This window comes from Phoxinus phoxinus (genome assembly GCF_949152265.1).
Source record: "Phoxinus phoxinus genome assembly, chromosome: 18".
NCBI lineage: Eukaryota > Metazoa > Chordata > Actinopteri > Cypriniformes > Leuciscidae > Phoxinus > Phoxinus phoxinus.
The window spans coordinates 9,657,355-9,680,036 of NC_136893.1; the positions used below are offsets into that span (position 1 = coordinate 9,657,355).

At 37.0% G+C, this 22,682-nt stretch overlaps 1 protein-coding gene across 1 annotated transcript in view; it reads left to right on the forward strand.

The window, feature by feature from the left end:
• The window catches only part of LOC306986421 (uncharacterized protein), a 110,763-nt gene that overhangs the window by 40,383 nt on the left and 47,698 nt on the right, over positions 1 to 22,682 (forward strand). The window lies entirely within an intron of this gene.

Here is a 22,682-nt window from a genome sequence, read left to right on the forward strand (position 1 = left end):
TATCTATGCACCAGTCTGCGTACACGTCACACAGAAGGAAGCGCCCGCGCCCTCAGAGTACTTGGACGTGACTGTGATTACAAGAGGTAAAAACGACATTTACTGTTCGTTTTCTCACACAAACCGCTCGTTTCGTGTCTTAGGCCATCAATGTGTACTTACATTTACGAGTCATTAAATCATGTTTAATTTGGACTTCTCTGTGCATGCTCTTTGAGGTGGACCCCATAGACCTGCATGATATGACTGCCAGACAACAACGGTTTGACCTAAAAATATCAATATTGAAAATACTGTGGAAACAAAGACACCTACATCTTGGATGCCCTTGAGGTAAGCTAAAACATATCAAAAATTAATTTCAAAGTGAACTATCCCTTTAATATATTAAATAATAAATTAAAGGTGCAATAGGTGATATGAGAATGCTAACATTAAAAGCATACGATCCCAGCTTCCCTGCAATTCGCCGTCCAAATTTCTGTGTGCAAACACACGTTGACTGACAGGGAACTCAATCATGCTATCATTTTATTTGGACCGAATGAAATGACTAAATTAACATTTTCCACAGATGATATTTATAAAAATACATTTAGACCGCTTAACATAGTGATTGCTATCAGTATTATGTTTCTGTAGAGAATCACCTATTGCACCCCTAACATTAAATAGTATATGGTCATGTCCTATAAAACATACAGTGCCTAAAATGACATCCCATAATGCCTTAAACATTGGCACATTTTTTAGTAAGTTTTACCACAACTGCCCAAACCCTGCTTGCCTCTGCCAGAAGTACAGACTTGGCCACAGTTTGGACATTTCAGCAAGATTATATCACAGAAATGGTTTCTAGGAACATAAAATAAGTGCTTTATTAAGGCCAGCCCAGTCATGGGATTTGAATCCTATACTTAAAACAAGATTTTTTTCTACCTTCAATATTGTTGTTCTTGAAGAGAACAAGCTTTCTAGTTCCTCCTGCTGAAGAGCAACCCCAGAGCATCATGTCTGACAGTAGCGATGCTGTTTCCTGGGTATCTGAATCTTGTGTATGTCAAACACAGTGCTCTGCTTTCACGATATAGAGTTGAACTTTAGACTCATCAGACCGCAACGTTTTCTTCTAAAGCTTTTCAGGTTTTGTCAATTAGCTTCTAACAAACTCCAGGCGTTACTTAATATTGGCCGTTCTTTGAAGTGGTTTTCTTTCAGACATTCTCCGAAAGAGGCCGAAAATGCTGGGGAGATCGTTGATGTCGGTACAAAGAGTTTAAGTTGACAGATCTCATAAATGTCAGTGATATTTATTGTACAATCAAGCATTTGAACACGAGTGCATGTTAAATGAACAACAATAATAATGCTTTAATGCGTTTGTGATCTTTAATGTTTTTGTTTGGCATCCTCTGTCACAGTGGAATGTTTTGTGTTTTAATTTGAGATTTTTTTTTTTTTTGCCCAATATGCATTATGAAATAAAAGTCGATTAAAGGGTGCCAATAACTTAATTTTCTATCCCTCTGTCAATAATGACAAATACAGTAAATGTATCCTAATTCTTCTAACTAAGTCCTGCATATCTTTTAGTTTTGTCTTTTGTGCACTTGAAGAATATCAGAATATCTGCAGGTCAGAAACGGTCTCATTGGTTGATTGATGGATCATATTGTGGGTATATTGTATGTTTTTGCACAGTACAAAACAATGGTTGATTTGTAGTTGCTTGGCAAACCATAAAATGTCTTAGTTAACTTAAATGCTTAAGATTCTGTGAAGTTTTATTATTTAGCTTGTGTTAAATGTGATTGTAGGATGAAACCTCATTCTTTTTTGCTGAGCGAGCTCAGGTTATGTTTGTATGGAGAGATACCAGTCCTGTTTCAGATCAACACTATTATGGTTTATCAATTGTCAGATGGCAACATTCCTGATCTCTGATCATCCATACACACTGATAAACAATGCAAACACAAACTGCCTTTCAGACATATAGTTTGTTTGTGATGTTAATATTTCTTTCTGAATTAATGTCATTGATGCGATTTTTGCCTCAGAAGGGAATCACTGGAGTGGTATTGTTTGCGTACTTCAGTGTTTGTGTGTGTGTGTGTGAAGATGGTCCCCTTTGATAGCTCCCGGGTGGAATGTGCGAGCAGACGCTGTCATCGCCCATAGCCGTGGCGGCACCTCATGGCAGTGTTTTCCTTAGCGATAGCATTATTTTGACTAGTCCAGAGTTTCTGAGATGGATGAGGGAATGGCAGGAGAGACATATGAAGGGATGGAGGGAGACTCTGTTTTCCTTTCTGTGAACGTGTGATAGGAGGTGGGCCTGATGACAGATAGAGCAAACAGAGTTTATGGAGATCAAGAAAGAGAGAAAGTGAACAATGAGAATTTGAGTCTGAAAAAAGAGTGTGAAAGAGAAACGTGTATGGAAAAATGTATATACTGCTTGATATTATTGTGGAAAACATGATACATTTTTTCATGATTATAAAATGGATAGGATGTTCAAAATAACAGCATTTATTTATAACATAAATCTTTTGTAACATTATAAATGTCTTAAAACGATTTAATGCATCCTTGCTGAATTAAAATATTGATTTCTTTCAACAAAATTCTTTCCAAACCTTTGAATGGAAGTTTACATACATCAATTTTTCCCCCCCCAATACTCTAATTTGTAATTTTTACAGTAGTGTCTTGTGTGAAACATGAGTAATAGTAATTGTTTTCTAAAACGCATTGTTGTTATTAATACATATTGTAAAGATGTTAACATAATATGTGTGGAATATAAACACAATGATGATAAATGCTGCTCACTGAGTCCAGATGTCATGTAAACATCAAAATTCACTCATCAATTTTCTATAAACAAATTTATATTTACAAATGTACAAAGTTATTTTTTGGAGGAAAAATATGCTAGATGTTCTCGGGCCAATGTTACGTTTAATACTAGGCTTAAATATAATCAGATGAGAATAAGGATGAGATCAGTCCTTTTTAGAAATTGCAAAAGGTCAAAATCAGTCTTATGTAATTGTAAATCCTTTTTAAGGAGAGAGGAATATAGACCGACCTTGACCGCTGTTGTCATTTTTTTTAACCTGAGGAAAGTCTGGCAGGTTACTCCTCGATGTAAATACATGGTCCTAACAGAGCAACCCACTGCTCGTGCCCTGACCTTTAACCTTTGACCTCAGAGCTCACCATGTGGTGTCAGCACTGTCTCGCTTATTTCTTCACTTGAACATAGTGGGCTGTGTTGAACACCCACCCGCATGAACACACAAACACACACTTTTTTTTTTTACATTTGTTTGTGAGTTTTCAGGTAACATTGCTGACTCTGCCTTTTCAACCAGCTTGAGGAACTGAAGTGTGTTATGTTTCTCTGATGTGTTTTGCACGCATGCATGTATTTTAAGCATTCCTCTCCTCTCTAGATTAAATTAGCTACTCTAGCCATGCAGGGTCTGGGTAGTTAAAGCTCTAAGTTTGGTTGAGGGCATCTAAAAACTGCCTGATTGTAAATATCTTCCACCACAGTGCTCAGATCTGCTGTAATGACATGATGTATGTGGTAACAATGCAGCGCAAGCCTCCCAATCTGTCATTACACTTTATGAAGGACCCAAACATGTGGCTCTTTATGGACAAACCTCAGAGTCCATCAAACGTCCCCTTCTGTTGGCACTGGACACATAGACGAACATATATAAATACGATATATACTATTTAGAAAATGTCAACTGTGCGTAACTTTTATTTTGTCACAAAATGTAACTATATTCTCGCTTAGCTTTTTATAAAGTTGGATATATATGTCCAACTTTATCCGCATACAGCTTACATTTTTTTTTCATGACTTGTTATCGTAACTTTTTTTTTGTCAAATCAACTTAAATAATTAATGTGGTTCATTTAACACAATATTCTGAGTTTAAACCAATATCCATTGAATAAACTCAAATGTTTTATTTCAAAGAACTCAAAATTTTAGGGCAACCATGTAAATTACTTTGTTAAACCTAAACATTTTTTTTACAGTGTGTTTGATTGCTTGTATTGTCACAAAATTGTAACTAAATTATCACCCAGCTCTAATTTAAATGCGACTATAAGACATAAAGATATTAAAGTGCCCCAATAATGCTTTTTTGAAAATGATCTTTCATTTAGTGTATAATATAGCAGTTTGTGAATGTAAAAGGTCTTTAAAAATCAAAGTGCATGACAAATAAAATGATGGTCTTCTAGAAGAAAGAATCAATTCTGATCTGCTGAAACGAGTCGTCTGCAATTCATGTCATAAACCTTTGAAGGATTGTAACACATTTGCATAATGCCAGCCAATGATCTTCATTGGTTGTCCACGAACAACGTCTACTTTGACCCGCCCACAAACACTGGTGTTGAGGCCTGGAAGAGTTTGCTTTGTGTTGTCAACATGTCAAGATGATGTTGTGAAAGCAAATCTACTTTGCATGCACTTCCAGGATGAGGACTCAGGCTCAGATTGATACGGTAAAACCGACGGCATCGTTACTGTTTGTATCACTGTGTATACAAACGCTGCTGAGGCAGGCTCCGGAGCTGAGATTCAGATAATGGTCATGGACTTTGCGTTTCCGACTCATGCTGTAAGCTGTAGACCAATCACAACAGACTGGACCAATTGACCAATCAGAGCAGAGTAGGCTCCCAGAAAGGAGGGGTTTGGAGAGACCGAATTCTTTATTTAGCTGTTTCAGACACTGAGAAAAGAGGTGATTCTGCAATTTATGAGAAATGTAGTGTTTTTTTTTACCTTGGATGCATGTAAACCTATTGTAGGAGACCTCCAAAACAAAATTAGGAACCTTTAATATAGCATAATAGGGGCACTTTAAGATATAAAAAACATCAACATCGTGATCTTCTTTAAAAGTGCTATAGAAAAAAATTACTTGACTTGAGTTAAATATAAATATAGAGATTTAGAACATTCCAACTTCTCTAACAAAAGACAGAGAAAAGGAAACCAGTCCATCTTTGGGATGAAGCAATTTGTTGTCTTAGTAATTTGTCGGCTACTCAACAAAGCCCCCAAAGGGCTCTGGGTTATTATCTTAGGAGCATTATGGATGAAAATTCTGGGTTGTTAGATATCACCAGGTTTCTTGAGAACTGTGAAAGAGTGGGAGAGCGAGTGAGACATGGCGATAAGAAGGGGCAAAGGGGCAAGGCGAATGAGAGAGTGGGCTGTGTGATTTGTGGCTAGTAATAAAGGTGGTGTATGTGGTCTGTTGTTTTAGTGTGATAGAGCAGAGCTGGTCAAACTCCCACTACAGGAATGCACGACTCACACTTTATCTTTAATGCACTGAATCACATTCACATAGACAATGTCGATGTCTCTTTAAAAAAAAGCGGAATGGCAACAGGTAATGTGGAAGCCATTGAATCAGGTGTAATTTAAATGTGGGTCATAAACAGGCAGATACACACACTGACAGAGGTCACACACAGGCCACACACGACGCAGAAGCTTCTTGTTAACGCGTCTGTGGAGATGGGGTGTCAAAGGCGTGCAAATAAACACTGACAGCAAACTTTCACTCCAGCAGATGAAAACTCTCATACCTCAAAACTATTTTTGTGTGCAATATATGCTTTTGAACCTATTTCCAAAACCAACTACCGGTATGTAAAGTTTTTATCCAGCAATATAACTACACATCCTTAATACAATATACATTTACATGAGAAGCTAAATGGCATAAGATATTAAGACATATTATCAGATAAAATATCTTGAGTAAAGATTATTTTTCTTTCTTTCTCATTTGAAAATATTTTTCTCCTATTGTTTTCAGTTAAAATCCAATAAAATCTAGTGGGGTTTATCCATAAAACCAGAAATAAAACTAAGTTAAATAATAAATAGTTATTATTTAACTAATTTGGACAATGCAATGAAAATAATAATGACAATATCATATATACAATAAATATACAAGTATGCAAATATACAATATCATATATATATGACAATATCGTATTGTTTATTGGAAAAATCTACAGACTTTCAGCTGTTTGCAATGAACAAATCAAACAAAAGTGATTGAAATAGCTCAACACAACAAATGTTTCAAGTGGTTTCCCCAAATTCAACTGAAAATGCAACTTTTAATGACTTTTGCAGTCTCAAAATTATTCAACCCCCTGAATAGAATTCCTCACGACAGCACAGATCTGCAAAACAGGTGTTGTGCACACACCTGATGCAATTAATCAAGGGCTTCATTAGTTGCACCAGGTTTGTTTGAGCTAGAACACATAAAATACCTGAACTGGCAAGGTTTGTTGAGTGTCACTACGTTTGACTGGATGTTAGAAATATGGCTACAGTAAGTCAAAAGAATGGTCCTAAAAGTTAAGAGAAGATATCATCGCCCTTCACAAAAAAGGAACCGGATACAAAAAGGTACTAAACATTAATAGAGACACCGTTGGAAGCATAGTTTGCAAGTTAAAAGTTGAAGGAACAGTGGTTACACTACCTGGACGGGGCAGAAAAAGGAAGCTATCAAAGGCTGCATGCAACCAGATTTCTGAGAAGGCATGTTAAAAAAAACATGGCAAAAGACCTAAAGCAAGACTTGGTGGCAACAGGCACTGAGGTTTCAGCTGCACTGTAAGGTGCGTACTAAACGCATGCCAGAACTCCAAGATGTAGGCTACACCACTACTGACCCTAAAGCACAAGAAAAGTCGGCTCCAATTTGCTCAAGATGATATAAATAAGCCACAGAGGTTTTGGGATTCTGTTCTGTGAAGCGATGAAACAAAACTGGAACTTTTTGGCCCTATCGATCAACAGTATGTCTGGAGGAAGAGGAATGAAGCATATGCTGAAAAGAACACTCTGCTTACAGTTCAGCATGATGGTGACCCAGTGATGCTCTGGAAACCTGCAGCGTGTGAAAGGCAAGATATATTCAAGTATCAGGAAATCCTAGGAGAAAACGTCATGCAGTCAGTGAGGAAGCTGAAGCTTGGGCGTCATTGGACCATCCAACAAGACAATGATCCCAATTATACCTCAAATTCCACCAAGGCTTGGTTGCAGAAGAAGTCCTGGAAGGTTCTACAGTGGCCATCACAGTCACCTGACCTGAACCCCAAATACAATCTGTGGTGGGATCTGAAGAAGGCGGTTGAAGCGCGTAAACCCAAGAATATTACAGAACTGGATGCTATTGCTCATGAGGAATGGTGTAAGATTCCTCAGAAACGCTGCCAGAAGCTGGTGTCTGGTTATACATCTCGTTTGTAGCAGGTCATAACAGCAAAGGGTGTTCTACTAAGTACTAAAGATGCTTGCCATGAAGGGGTTGAATTATTTTGAGACTGCAGAAGTCATTAAAAGTTGCATTTTCAGTTGAATTTGGGGGAACCACTTGAAACATTTGTTGTGTTGAGCTATTTCAATTACTTTTGTTTGATTTATTCATTACAAACAACGTGAAGTCTGTCAATTTTGCCAATAAACTTGGTTTGCAATGTGGGTTTAATAATTTCGATTACAACTATATATATATATGTTTAGATATTTGAACTGGAAAACAAGACAAAAATATAGATTAAGAAACTGCAGTTCAAACAAATGTGACTCCGATTTCAGAGTGTCTATAGCAGTGTAGGACGGTGCATGTGTGTTGTCCCTGAGGTGAAATGGTGTAAGAAGTATGTATTTTGTGTGTGTGTAAGATGTGTGATGAAGCGGTCTCTTGTGGAGACTTGCGTTGTGGATCATTGAGTGTGTGATGGAAGGTGTTCATGAGGAATTTACATTAGCACCAAGAGAAAATAAACTTAGCACATAGTATACACACACACACACACAATAAAGGAAAAAGGAGAGAGAAAGACAGAAATGGAGAGCAAGAAAAGGAAACAGGGAGCTGAAAAAAAGGGCAGTATTATAAAAAAAAGATGAGGTATTTGCAATGTCTCGCTCAGTGACAGTTTTTTTAATATGCTTAACAATGTATTTTGCAGATTAGATGTTATGCTGTTTTTCACTGCTTTTTCCTTCTTTAATGTTTTCTACACACTGTAAAGGCATTTTCCTTTTGAAGTCACGGGAGACCACAAAGACATCTGTATATTTATGGAAATGGAATGGAAAAATATCTTTGATGCAAATGTACATGCATTTATATGTGTGGTTGCTCATAGGTGCATGTGTGTGCGCTTGTGTGCGAGTGTGTTAACTCAGAGTTTTGTGGTCGAGTCTGTAATTGTGTGTCCCTGTACAAACAGCCTCAGTGTTAACTCTCTCTACCATATTTCCACTCCACTTGCACCAGCAGGTCTCAACCTTTAAGACACATGTTCCATTTTATTTCAATTACACTCTCAGAATTCCCCTACAGTATTCCCTCCGATTCCCCTAATGCAGTCCTGCTTCTCTAGGCATCACTAGTTACCCATGGCAATGGGATATTGGCCGTTGCCCCCGGTGATGGGTTATTGGGCGTTGCAGAGCTCCATGCTACATTTGCAATGCTTGGAGCCAGTGAAAGGGGAAGGAGGTCGTCATGGGAACCAAGCACGCTCAGTTGGACCAGACTGCTGACTGAGATTTCCTCACTGGTCTCTATAACCCAGTAAATTTATAAACCCGTAGGCAGCTGCCTGCTAATGCTAACAGCCACCAGCTTTGGCACAAACATAAACTCATAACCAATCTTTTTTTGTAGACCCAGTTTTGAATTTTTCAACACCTAATATATTTAGCAATAATGGGATTTTGATGAGATTCTGTGGTTGTTGTTGAGTTCAGCTACTGCCCTTAAAAGTATGCATTTATTTGGGCAAATATGCAAGTGCTAAGGTCCAACGCTAACATCTAAGTGTCAGCTGTGGATATTTTGTTTGTGTTTGATGAATTAACAGGAAAGTTTGAGGTTTGACCAAATCTGTGCAACTCTAATATTTTTGTTTCCAGTGGAACATTTGAAGCTACTAATTCAGAATACAGAGTAAAAGTAGCAAAATGGGGTGCATTCTGCATTAGAGGACATGTTAAAGGGATAGTTCACCCAAAAATGAAAATTAGCCCATGGTTTACTCGCCCTCAAGCCATCCTAGGTGTATATGACATTCTTCTTTCAGATGAATACAATCATCTGTTTTGAATACAATACAATGTTTAAAAAATGTCCTGGCTCTTCCAAGCTTTATAATGGCAGTGAATGGCCGTTTTTGTTTAGAAGTCCATAAAAGTGCATCCATCCATGATAAAAGTAATCCACACGGCTCCGGGGGGTTAATAAAGGCCTTCTGAAGTGATGTGTTCGTTTAAGAAAAATAAGCTAATTATTTTAGCCGATAAAGTTTTAAATATGGATATTTTTAAACCCCCCAAATGCACCACAAACCTGGGGTAATATGGTCATCAGAGCTTGAGTATAAGGATGGATTTGACAGATGGCGTGTTGTTTATCGTAAATTTAAATTCATATTTAGATTACATGACTGGTTAACTAAATATGCTGTAAAAGGGTGAATTGTTTTAAGCTCATTTTATTAAATGCTTGAATTTGGGCACACGTCAGCTTTTATGGAGTAGAAAATTGTAGGTAATAAATGTAAATTGTTATTTTATTACATTAAACAGATAGGAGAAAGCATTTGAACATAAGGAAATTAAGATTAATCCTCTAATAATTTAGCAGGTTTTATACATTTGTGTATTCTTCCAAATTTGTTGGACTTATTGTTGTTTGCATCTTGCCAGTCTTGAATTAGAAGCCCTGGTGTATTGATTTCCCATCCCGCAGTGTCTGATGTCACAGTCATGGCAGTGAACTCCGAGTCTCTCATCTACCAGCATGACCACTAACAGTAATGGTGAGGACATGCATTCCAGCTGCACCAGAGGGACGAACTTTATGGTAGTTCTGTGAGTCGGCTCTGTGAGGAGGCCCACTTTATCATGGTTGGTTAGTGCCATCAGAGTCATTTATCATGCTGTTCCTTACACAGCAGAAGCCTGTAGGAAGCTGTCAATCAACCTGTTCAAACACATCCAGGTTGACAAACACAAACTCAGATGAAAACACACACATGTCAGCTTTAAAGTTTCAGCTAATAAAATGGAAATGTTAATGTTCTGTGTTTTGACCAGTTATTGAATATAGAAAAAGCAAAGTCCATGACACCTTTTCTGGTACAAAAAGTTAATAATAATAACAATTTAAAAAACTATATTTTGAATTTTAAATATAATAATGAAAAAAGTGAAAAATATGACACCAAACTGAACATGTAAAAAACAATCAAAATTATTATTTATTAATATGAATCAAATTAATACAATTGCAAATAAAACAAAGGTCACTGAAGTACATAAGAAAATGCAATTTCAGTCTTTCTATTTCAAAATGTCACATTTAATCCAGCGTGTTGTTTGCCGTTTCTATGTAATTATTTGTATTTTGGAGTTCACTAGCAGTTCTTGAGGGAAAACTGTTTCTAAGTAAATCCTACATTAAATATTTTTGCGGTGTACTGCACTCTACAAAAACTCTATAAAGCTCTTTAAAAACGTTTTTTGTTTACATGATGAAATGCTTTTTTCTGAAGTTGATAAGCCTTCTTAGGAAAAGTATGATTCTGTTGTAGCCCCTCCCCTTACCTTTAGAGTCATCCAATCAGAACACAGATGCTCTTCTCATTGTTATGCCCCATTGCTCACATCAGTAAGTGTAGAAATGCTGGATGACAACAGAACGAGATCTGGATAAGGGTGAGAAGTGAGTGAGTGTGTGTGTAAATGAGGGTTTGTAGGGGTGTGAATGAGATATATCTTCTGATTAGGATTGGATGAAGGCGCCACTGTTTGTCATTCCGGATCCCTGCAGTTCAAAGCCAGGATAAGGGGTGATGACAAGCAAGAGAAGGATGTGTTTGTCTGTGCAAGTGTCTGCGTGTGTCCGTTTGTGTTCGCTTCACACGGTCTGACTTTGTTACCTTGATATTAAAAAAATAAACGCATACACACAAACAAGTCTACACATACACACAAATATACATGGCTTTCTCTTTGTCCTCTTTGTACTCTCTTTCATTTTCTCTCTTTTCACTTACTCACACATGGTTTTGTGGTGTCTCTTTAATAGTTTCTCAACATCTGTCTGATTCTCTAGGTGCCAGTAATGATCAAACCAGTAAAACCTTCCAGTAAAACCACTAACCTGCTCTCTACAACCTAGTCTGCTCCCACTGGCCTTTAACATTTACACAAATCATCTGTCAATTCAGAACACTCCAGATTGAATAACCTGCTCACCCGGATTAAAGTCCAGAGCAGGTGAAGGAATGGTGAAGCACTTTGTCCGTCCATCCATCCGTCCGTCCGTCCATCCATCCAATGTATTTTATTATTTATATATTAATCAACATTTTATAATTATTTAAATTGATTATCATTCTCAATTAATTATAATTTTAATCTAATCAATACGTATAATATGTTGTGTTGACTGTTATTAGTTCTATTTAGTTGTATATAATGATATATTTATTGATGATTAATATTAATGATTAAGATAATTAAAATATAAAATATGTAATGTAATGTGTGTGTGTGTATATATATATATATATGTTTCACCTTTTAAGTTGAATTACTGAAATAAATGAACTTTTGCAACTTAAAGCTGCAGTCCGGCACTTTTTTGGGTTTAAAAATATAAAAAAATACATTTTTGAAAAAAAACTTAACCAGCCAGTGTTCAAAACGATCTGCTTGCCTTACCTCGATTCAAAACGGTAAGCTTGTAATAATGATTTTAATTCCAGTGGTACTGGTGGATTTCCGCGGGAATTTCGAGCATGTCTTTGCGTCATTACGTCACTTCTGTAGGCTACACATAGAGAAGGAGTCTCGGCTAGCGTGTGTGGATGATGGAGGAGATTTAGCTTAGCACTTGGTATGGTGGATCCCGAAAGTTTAAAGCGACAATCACCAGTGACAACTGGAGATTCACCAGTTGTAAAACCCAAAGACTTCGGACTTCAGAGTGGCTACAGAAAATATATATTTTTCACGTTTTGACGTGATATAAGCAATCGTTAGATTTAATCAGCATGATATAGCTACTGCAATGCTTCCCCCCACCCCCCGAATTTGGTCAGAACAAACGTGAATGTTACTTACTTGTTCAGATGACATTTTCCGATGAAAATTCTAATGTTGACACTTTCAAAAAGTATACTCTGAGATTGCTGATGACAGTAGTACAGTATCCACAGCGACGCGGCAGCGACAGGTTCTCCTCAATACATTGTGTTCATCCGCGCTGTTTCATGCCGATTTACTACCCACGCACAGTTAATAATTCCGCGAATAACTGCAATTGCAGATTTCGAACAGAGATGGCGACAAAGAGGAAAAACGACGGACTGCAGCTTTAAAAGGTGAAACTATTATATAGACTCATTAAATGCAAAGTGAGATATGTCAAGCCTTTATTTGTTATAATTTTGATGATTATGGCTTACAGCTTATGACAACCCCAAATTCAAAATTAGAATATTGTGTTTTCATATCATCAAAATTATAACAAATAAATGCTTGACATCTCACTTTATGTAATGAGTATAATGTATTAGTTTCACCTTCTAAGTTGAATTACTGAAATAAATGAACTTTTGCACGATATTAACATTTTTCGAGTTTCCCCTGTATATTAAATATTTTGTAACACTAACACAATTTGACTAAATCAGTTAATAAAATATATAAATTAATAATAGACATATAATGCACAAACAAACACTTTTTTCTTTTGTTATTGTTGAAATAATTTATATTTATAAGCTAAGTAGATTTGCATGTTCATGTTCATTTAACATGAGTTAAGAGTAGCACTAACAGATGACAAATGAGCAGTTTGTGTAGGTGTTGGTGTGTATGTGTGTATGAATGTGGTGTATTTCAGAGAGCTATCACAAATGTGATACACTCCGGAAAACCTTGCAGCTGCAACGGATACTCCCTGCTATTCAGACATGCCTGTGTACAGATAAGAAGCACTTCTGAATGTCAGTGTGTGGTGTCTGAGAATATGTATGTGAGTATATCTCATGTGTGCGTTTGTCACTCATATTGTGATCAGATCGATTCTCTAACAGCTTGAATCTGGGAAGCAGAAAGTCTCCTTTGCTCTGTTTGGCTGAAAGTTACATAATGTCCTTGATGAAGGTGCATGTAAACAAAATAACAACACAAGATATTTGGATCATTTACTACATGCAATAAAAACACAATTATAGCACGGTTGCTGAGCAACCACCAAAACATTTTTGTCATGGTGTCATGATGTTCTCTTTCTTGATTCGGTACTCAGGTGTGTTTTGCAACATTACGCAGAGAGGAGCGAGTGCGTGTGTTTTGCTTCATAGTAGGCTAATATGAACAGTTTAGTTTTAATTAAAAAGGTCACGTGTGTCAGTGTGTTTGTGTCTGTCTCTGATCCCAGTCTTTATCGTAGGCCTGTTGGAGCCTGCAGTGGTTGCTCATCTGACTGCAGGGCTGATAAGATGTACAGTGAGCACTGGAGGCTGTGTGCGGGTGAAGCTGTCATACACCCATGCGGTTTGCTCTCCTCACAGATCTTATGATCCACAAAGTTGATACATTCCTTAAATGCTGGTGTCTCTTTTACACATTGCAATCTCTTGATGTATGTGAGTGATTGAGTGGTTTTGTAGAGCTCCAAAAACGAAACTGAAATAACTCAACAAAAAAATACATACATTTTAAATAAATATTAAAATGCTTAAATAACATACAAAGTATTATATTATTGTTATATTTTGGGGGATTTTTATTTCAAATCTCAAAAGATTATTAAATAAGAGGGTAAAATGAAATCGATAAATATATTTTATGTGGCACTGGTAAAGCATAATACAATTATAAAATGTTTAAATAATTAAATATCACTAGCACTAAGTTTAGCACTAAGATATTCCTTTTGGACGTTGTTTTTTATTGACTTTTACAGACCATGTCTGGCTGGTCTGCATATGTCCGTTTTCCTTCTAGTCAGATATAAACAAAATGTGGAACTCAAAGCCCGGCTTCCTCTACCTGCAGTCACAATATACCCCAGTATGTTTTAACAACGGCAATCACACACACACAGGGATTAGAGAATAATCCGTGCTTGTGTCTGACCTCTGGGGTCACCAACACATCCGGCTACCAGCAATAATGATCTCTCTCTCTCTCTCTCTCTCTCTCTCTCTCTCTCTCTCTCTCTCTCTCTCTCTCTCTCTCTCTCTCTCTCTCTCTCTCTCTCTCTCTCTCTCTCTCTCTCTCTCTCTCTCTCTCTCTCTCTCTCTCTCTCTCTCTCTCTCTCTCTCTCTCTCTCTCTCTCTCTCTAAAAAAACCTAGAAAACCTCAGTCCTCCACATATACACAGCAAAAACTTCTTCTTTATCAGAATCTTTTTTTGTTTTCCAGTAAAAATAGATCAACATCCCTAAAACATAATAGTTACCTGCAAAATTGCATAATATATCTAAATGTAAGTGATTTAATAAATACATTTTGCTAAATTTATGCTGGAATTGTGTTTATACAATATACTATATATAGTTTACTATATACAGTGTGTGTGTGTGTGTATAAATTTAATTTATTCCTGATAGTAAAGCTGAATTTTCAGCATTCACACTCCACTCTTCAGTGTCATATGATTCTTCAGAGATCCTTCTAGTATGCTGATTTGATGCTCAAGAAACATTTCCTATTATTATTATCAATATTGAAAACAATATTGAAATTGTGCTGCTTAATTTTGTTATGGGAACTGTGAACTTTTTCCAGTTCAAAAAATCTTCTTTATATTCTGTATATATCTTTCATTAATTCCGCACCCATATATATAATCACAGATGGATTGAAATGTGTTAAGCTCTTATAGAATATCTAACACTCTTTGTGCTTATATTCACCTCACTGTAATTGTGGTTTGTTTAACTAGATTTAACAGAAACAGATGGGACAAGAGTCCCTGATTGATTTTCTAATCCTATTATTGATTGTTACAGTGGTTTGAGTTGGTACTGTACACACTCTGTACTGTGTGTGTGTGGAAGAGAGTGTGTGCATATCAGAAGTGGTTACTGTAGTCCTGTGGGACATTTCTTATGCTCTTTTACTCCTCCCGAGCGTGTGCCTCCTTGGTACTTCTCGGATTATGGCTGATTTAAATGTAAACTGCTCAACACAAAAACATGCACATGCACAACACAGATTTATACACTTTAAAACAATCCTTTAGCCTCTGTATGTTTGAAACGTATCTTGTACTTCTCTGAATGCGTATGTCTGTCTGCATGTTGTCATTCCAGACTCGGTGTGTCTTTCAGTACAATCGGTTCCTCTCAGCAGTCATCTCTTCAATAATAAACACATGTACATGTTGGCCTATACATATCCATAGTCAGTCACCATATAACTTTTTTAGTGTTGTGGGTTTTAGCAACAGTTGAATCGCTGATATCTTTGGCATGATCCCTAGTTAAAGGGAAAGTTCACTCAAAAATGAAAATTATGTGTGTATTTGTTCACCCTCACGTCGTTCCAAATGGTATGCTGGGTTGCACAGACCAGTTGACTTGTCGAGTTGAACGCTCTGCCATGATGCATTAAAGGGATAGTTCACCCAAAAAAATTATTTTTGTGCGCAAAAAACAAACAAAAATAGCAACTTTATTCAACTGTTCATGTTCTTCTCTGTGGGTCTCTGAGTGTGTTCACGTAGTGTAACCGCGCAGCGCTAATGGTTTGTACGTCACACGCATCACACACATGACCAGCGTCGGCCAATAGTGAGCCTACCTGCTGACGTACAACCCAGAAGCGCTGCTCTGTTACACTACGTGAGTTAGACGTGGATCAGCTGACAGTCAGCTGATGCGAGCTTGACTAACGTGACCTGCCAGAACTGACGCTACGCTTGATTATTATTTTATGTAGAAATCTTTTTGATACAACAACAGGTTTACCGTATATTGGGTGTCGTATTTGATCTTTGAGCTGCAGTGGTGGTAAAGATTATCACTAAATAATTGCTTATTGTCACAGTTATTACATGGCTTCAGAAAAGCGCACAAAATATAGCTAAAATATAGATCACAAGTCATATGCACTGTACTTTAGTGGTGTCTTCTTTACTTTGCTTGTGGAGTTTAACAAAATGTAGTCACTGTATGAACTGCTGATAAATGGAAAGATCTTCAGAATTCTCCTTTTATGGTCCACAGTAAGAAAAACGAAAAACAAGAAAATTATCTTTTTTATGAAAAACAGTAATTATCAACAGAATTGACATTTTTGGTTGCACATCTCTTTAAAGTTGTTTATTTTAAGACATTTTTTTTTATTTTTTAGATTGAATGTCAGTCTTAGCACTGGAAGCTGAGTGCCAGTTGGTTACTGGATCTCTGCTTTGTGATTGGCTGCTGCATTCACAAAGTTGTCAGTAGCAGTGGTGCTGATTGATTGACAGCTCTGAGCTCTTCTGGCCGCCTGGGTGGTCATGTTGATCCTTCCTTTTCAGATGTAAACACATCTATAGCCAATCAGAAGACACTCCAGGGACTCTGGGTAACGCAAAGCAAGACCTCTGAGATCCAACAAATCTCCCTGGCATATAAAACACACTATTTGTCTATTTGGAATACTTTGGAGATATGTACAAATATATAATTTTTTCACAAATAATTACAAAGAAACAGCAGGTAACATTGAATTGGACAATTTTGAAGTAGAAATACTGAAAGTCTGAGTATGTATGTTTAAGAGAGAGAGCGTGTGCGTGTGTGTGTGTGTATTATATGCATATGAGAGCGTGTGCATGGGGCCGCGGCTCGTTGATGTAGCTGTCATGGGAGAGTGGACTCTAGTCCAGGAACCCTCCGGATGGAACCGGGGGGGACTCGGAGCTCTTCTCAAAAACCTAAATAAACCAAGATTTCCTCACTGCCCACCAGAGAGAAAGTGTGTGTGTGAGAGAGAGAGAAGCATACATTTTTGCGAGCCTTTATATATAGCCCATAGTCTGCCAAAATGCTACTACTGCAGTTTCTTTGTCCTGCGTATCAATTGCATATCCATACTTGGCAAATTTGATTACTGACAAGTGTTCAGACAATGTCCGACAATACATGATAAGCATATGTTAAAGAGATGGAGTTGTGTTACTTCAACTGTTGTCCTTTATTTTGGGCATGTATATATATGCATGTGTGTGGGTGCATACATGTGGTGCAGTTTTCACAGCTGAAAATGACACGCTTCTCTTGTTAGTGTGTGTGTGTGTGTGTGTGTGTGTGTGTGCGTGTGTGTGTGCGCATGTGTGTGTAAGGGCACTATAGATGGCATGAGTGACCTTGAGCTTGTTTTAACCATGAAGGTTTAACACAATTGGTCGTGTGTGTGTGTGTGTGTGTGTGTGTGTGTGTGTGTGTGTGTGTGTGTGTGTGTGTGTGTGTGTGTGTGTGTGTGTGTGTGTGTGTGTGTGTGTGTGTGTGTGTGTGTGTGTGTGTGTGTGTGTGTGTGAGTCTGTATTCATATCGCTTTGTCCTTGGCCTGTTGAGGAATGCAGGACTCAAAGGTCACGGTCCATATATCCAGAATGCTTTGCATCATGACACACACTCATTTAGCTGTGGGGAGTTTAAAATTGTTGCACCTTGTAGAGATACAATTTCTTCTATTCCACTCATCTCAACCTCTCACATCACTCATTTTATTCTGTTCTGTCCTTTGCTGCTTTCATCTATTACTTTCCAAACAATAAAACAAAAAGTTAAACTTATAAAAGAATATAATAATTACAATAAAATTATAACTATATTTTCATAAACACTTACAATATGTGTGGTGTCTATTTCTGATTTTCATGAACTGTGTTTTTTTTTTGTAATGTAAATTTAAAGCAAGAAATTTAAGACATTTTGAAAATCTATTGCTTCCTTGCAAGGGCTTTCTTCTATTTCCCTCTGGAAATGTCAGTTCATTCATTTCTGTTCATTCATACACATCCCATGTTGTATTTGGCAGACATACACATTTATGGATTTGGCAGATGCATTTATCCTTTTTTTTTTTTTTTTACAGTGAATTTACAGTAGGCTATACAAGATTTTTTTTGTGTGTTCCAGTGGGAATCAAATCGATGACCTTGCTGTTGCTAATCCCATCAGTTTCGCTAAAGCATAATTAAAAGTCATGTGTTAAATATAAATTTAGGACCCTCAGATCTGGTACACAAAAAATACATTCATAAATGGGAATGCACTTTGTGCCAAAACACATTCTTATCATCAGATTAATCATGTAAACAACTAATGATCCGATTTTCATAAAAAAAATTCTCCTGGAACATGAAAACCTCTCGCAGGGCTCACAAGCCTTTCACTGCTTCTCACTCTTGGACACCCATCTCTCTCTCCTCTCCTTCCTCCCTTCCTCTCCCAGGCTGAAATAGTGATCATGGCTGCTGTTTCATCAGCTCTTTGCACTTCGCACTTCTATTAAGATTGATGGTGTGCTGTGCTATAAATGACAGTGCTAAGTCTGGCCATAGCATTAAGGAGGGGGACTGAACAGGGGAGGGGGGGATGCCGGCCCTCCGCATTCTACTGCTAATGGGACGAGAGAAGTTGGATGTGTGTGTGCGTTTGGGTGTCACTATTTATGCTGCGTGCAAAAGACAAATGGCCTTTGCTGTTAACCAACCGGCATTTACACACAAACTTGCTTTTTCCAACCCCTTATTGAATTTAACTGTGATTTAAATTAAGATAATTTTATTAACAACAGCAATTACATCACCATAATATTTGCACACTGAATTTGTTGGTGTTGTGTGTCACATATATATTTGCATATCGAATTGTAACTGGTCTCTTATCTTGTATCTATTTTAGACATGCACTAATACTATAATCATGGCCAAAGTTAAATTTTCTTTTATTTGTTAAAAGGAATGTAAAATTCTTCTATTAGCATATGTGATACGACAATAATTGTACATCGAAAAACTCAAGCAAATGATTGCAAATTAGCGTCTGTCTACAATTGGCTGTACAGAAAACAGATGTGTGTAAACTTTCTAATCAAAATGTCTATATATTTAGTTTATTTTAAAAATTATATTATCAATAAGTTATGACAACATGTGTTTTACATTGCTTTAACTCATCAAAATAAGTTAAACAAATTGTTTTGAAGTCATTAAAGATTAAACTATTTTTTAAAGTCTGTTTAATGTAATTTGTTGAAATTACTTGAACATCCAAGTTGATTGTACTTTAAAAAATGAAGGCAGTAACACTGTAAAAAAAAGTTGCTGCCTTAATTTTTTTTAAGTACAATCAACTTAGATGTTCAAGTAATTTCAACAAATTACATTAAACTGACTTGAAAAACAAAACTGCCTTTTTGAGAAAATTTGTGAATAGTTCTCCCACACAATATTTTCATGATTTATTATCACAACTTTTTATCTTTTGTCAAATCAACTTCGATAACTAATGTGTGAAGATAACATACTATTTTGAGTTTCTGTTTATTAAAACCATTCTTCTTCATTGTATTAACTACATTTTTTAATTACAACGAACTCAAAATTTTAAGGCAACAAGGTAACTTGCTTTTTTAAGTTAAACCAAAACATTTTTTTTTACAGTGTACCTTGCAAAATACTGTTTCCAAGCGAACTTGGAATGAATATGAGTAGTTATATAGTTAAATAGATTATGGATGCACAATATACCAGGACCATATTGGTTATTGGCTGAAATTAGTGATTTTATATGTGTGTGTTTTTTTACACGTCTGCAGATTTGGGATATTTATTAGATGAAATTGGATATACAATTTTTTAATGGCCTGGGACTTTCGATTGCACCAAAATAAATGAGTCTGCGCAGGTATGAAAAATGACAAAATTAAGAAATGTTACATGTAGCACAAAGAATTGTGACACACATTGTTTATGAATAAAACGGTCTAAACCATCCAAAATTTTGAGTCATAATATTACAATACAACCTCATAACTGTAAAATAATAAACAGATATCACTTGTGTTTGCTTGTCGTTTTATGAGTGTGTGATGGAAGGTGCTAGTGTGTGATGAGAGCTGACTGGAGCGTCACTCCGGAGAGGGCTGAGCTGACCTTAGCTATGATTTGCATTTCAGTTTTGATTTATCCAAGTCACAGATCGTTTAGACGCCTGGCAAGATACAGAGAAGACATATATAGAAGAGATCAGTTCCTCAGACACACACACACATGCACATACACAGAGTTTCAAAGAATGAGGAAGCCTTTCATAATATATTTTCATGGTTATATTAGAGGAGAATATGGCCATAGATTGACATTCATCATGGCAATATATAAGGCTCTGAAAACAGGGTTGAACCATAGACATTAATCAGATGGATGGTGGGATTTGATGACAAAGATTAAACGAGTGTAAGAGACACCAGTCAGCTTCAGATTACTGCAACTGTCATCAAATACCCCCCAGGCCATTAACGGGTCACGCAGACCCTCTCGCCCCCCCACACACTCACACATATCAGCACCACCAGCACAGCTCGACCCTGCACACCACAGGTGCTCTTCCTGGAACACCCAGCGGACACACACACACACACACACACACACACACACACACACACACACACACACACACACACACACACACACACACACACACACACACACACACACACACACACACACACACACACTGTCCACTTGTCCTCCTTTTACACTTGCTGGGAATTCTTTTTCATGTCCTGCACACAGAAGGGCTCAACATGCTCCCTTTGACTGCCTCATCTAAAGGCTACTTCTGACAAAGGAGAGTGTTATATGTTGTTTGTGGACCATAAGAACAGTGAAAATACAGGTGAAAATGTCGTTTATTATTTAGATTCCTTGAAATGTAAATGATAAATCCCTAAATTATGCATTCACAAAATTAGTATTTACTTCAAATAGGCTTTTATTGTGCAGAATGGGACTATAAGCAATAATAAATGCAATAGCAATGATGTTACATGACCACTGGTGTTGAGTGGTCATGTAACATTATACATGTCATTATAATTGTCTACCAATACTTGTTGATGACAATGAGACAGAGGTAAATGAAGTAACCAAGAAATAATCATTTTAAACTTGATTTTATCTGTTCCCTGTTTGTTGTTTCAAAACACTTCTTTGAGGATTTTACAATAAAAATGTGAAAAATATCTGTAGGTTAATGGATATTTGTGTTCACGAGAAAGCGTAACTATGTTGTGGCGATTTCGTATTAATTCATACAATGGGAATCCTACAAAAACGCACAATTACTAGAAAAAAGTAAGCATCAAGGTCCATCCCTAAACATACACTGGGGCATAAGCAGATCACATACAAATGAGATTGTATTTCATAGCCATTGATTCGCTAAAACGTAAAATAGTTATGAATTGCCATGAGGTTGTGTTGGTTTTATGATTAGTCACGAGTGCTTGACCACAACATAGAGCGAATGGCATGGATTTCTAAAATATCATCTATCCAGCGTTTGTATTAGTCATATGCTATGCAGAACACGAGGCTCCTCGCTAAAGTGAACTGCTATTAGTGGGTATTGAAGTTGAATGTCAGACCATTTGGTAATGTACCAGGAGACACACAGATGAATAAATGCAACAGTGCATGTGGTGCACTGGTGGAAATAAGGCTTGCCGTTTTCCCAAACCATAATGGACGTATGAAGAGCTGTTAAACAAGAATGAATTATTCATGATTTGTGCGAACGGTCGAACATTATGTTCTGCCCTTTCTAGGTTGTTTTGGGGTCTTAATGACTTATGGTCTGACGTCATTTTCTGTGACTTTCTGTAGTTAGAATGTTGAAGAAATGTAAATGTGCAAAGATTGCACAATATAAATGGCGGAGAAGTGCATAACTGTTGTCTGAGGCCTGTGAGACGAGTGTGAAAATGTAACACTGCGTTGGCCGTGTGGAGAGAAGATGATGCCAGGCACTGAGGGGCCGAAAGATGATCCCGTATGCCAACACGCTGACATGAAAAGAGAGCCCTGGCAGAGTCGTGGTGATGACCAGTACCACAAGGCATGTTAGCCAGTGAATCTGAAAAGCATATGTAGTTGAGTTATATTACACTTTATTGCTGGATATGAAAAATCATTATGGGCAAAAATAAACAGGTTTTTAAATTTAAATTTATTTCTCTCTCTGTGTGTGTGTGTGTGTGTGTGTGTGTGTGTGTGTGTGTGTGCGCGCAATATGAAACCACATAAATAAATGTACAAATATTTAAGTCTATTTTTATTTGTTATTAAAGAACATTTATATATATACCTTATTGTTTGAGCCCTAGTCCATTATGGAGTCAATTTTATACATTATTTTATACATTAAGTATACATTTTACACACACAGGCCTTTACATGGCCTCAGAGTGTTAATGTCCTCAGGTTTACTGATAATGAGTCAGTAATGTGAGGTGTGTGAGTGTGTGTGCATAAGGATATTGGTGTATGTAAGGTCTG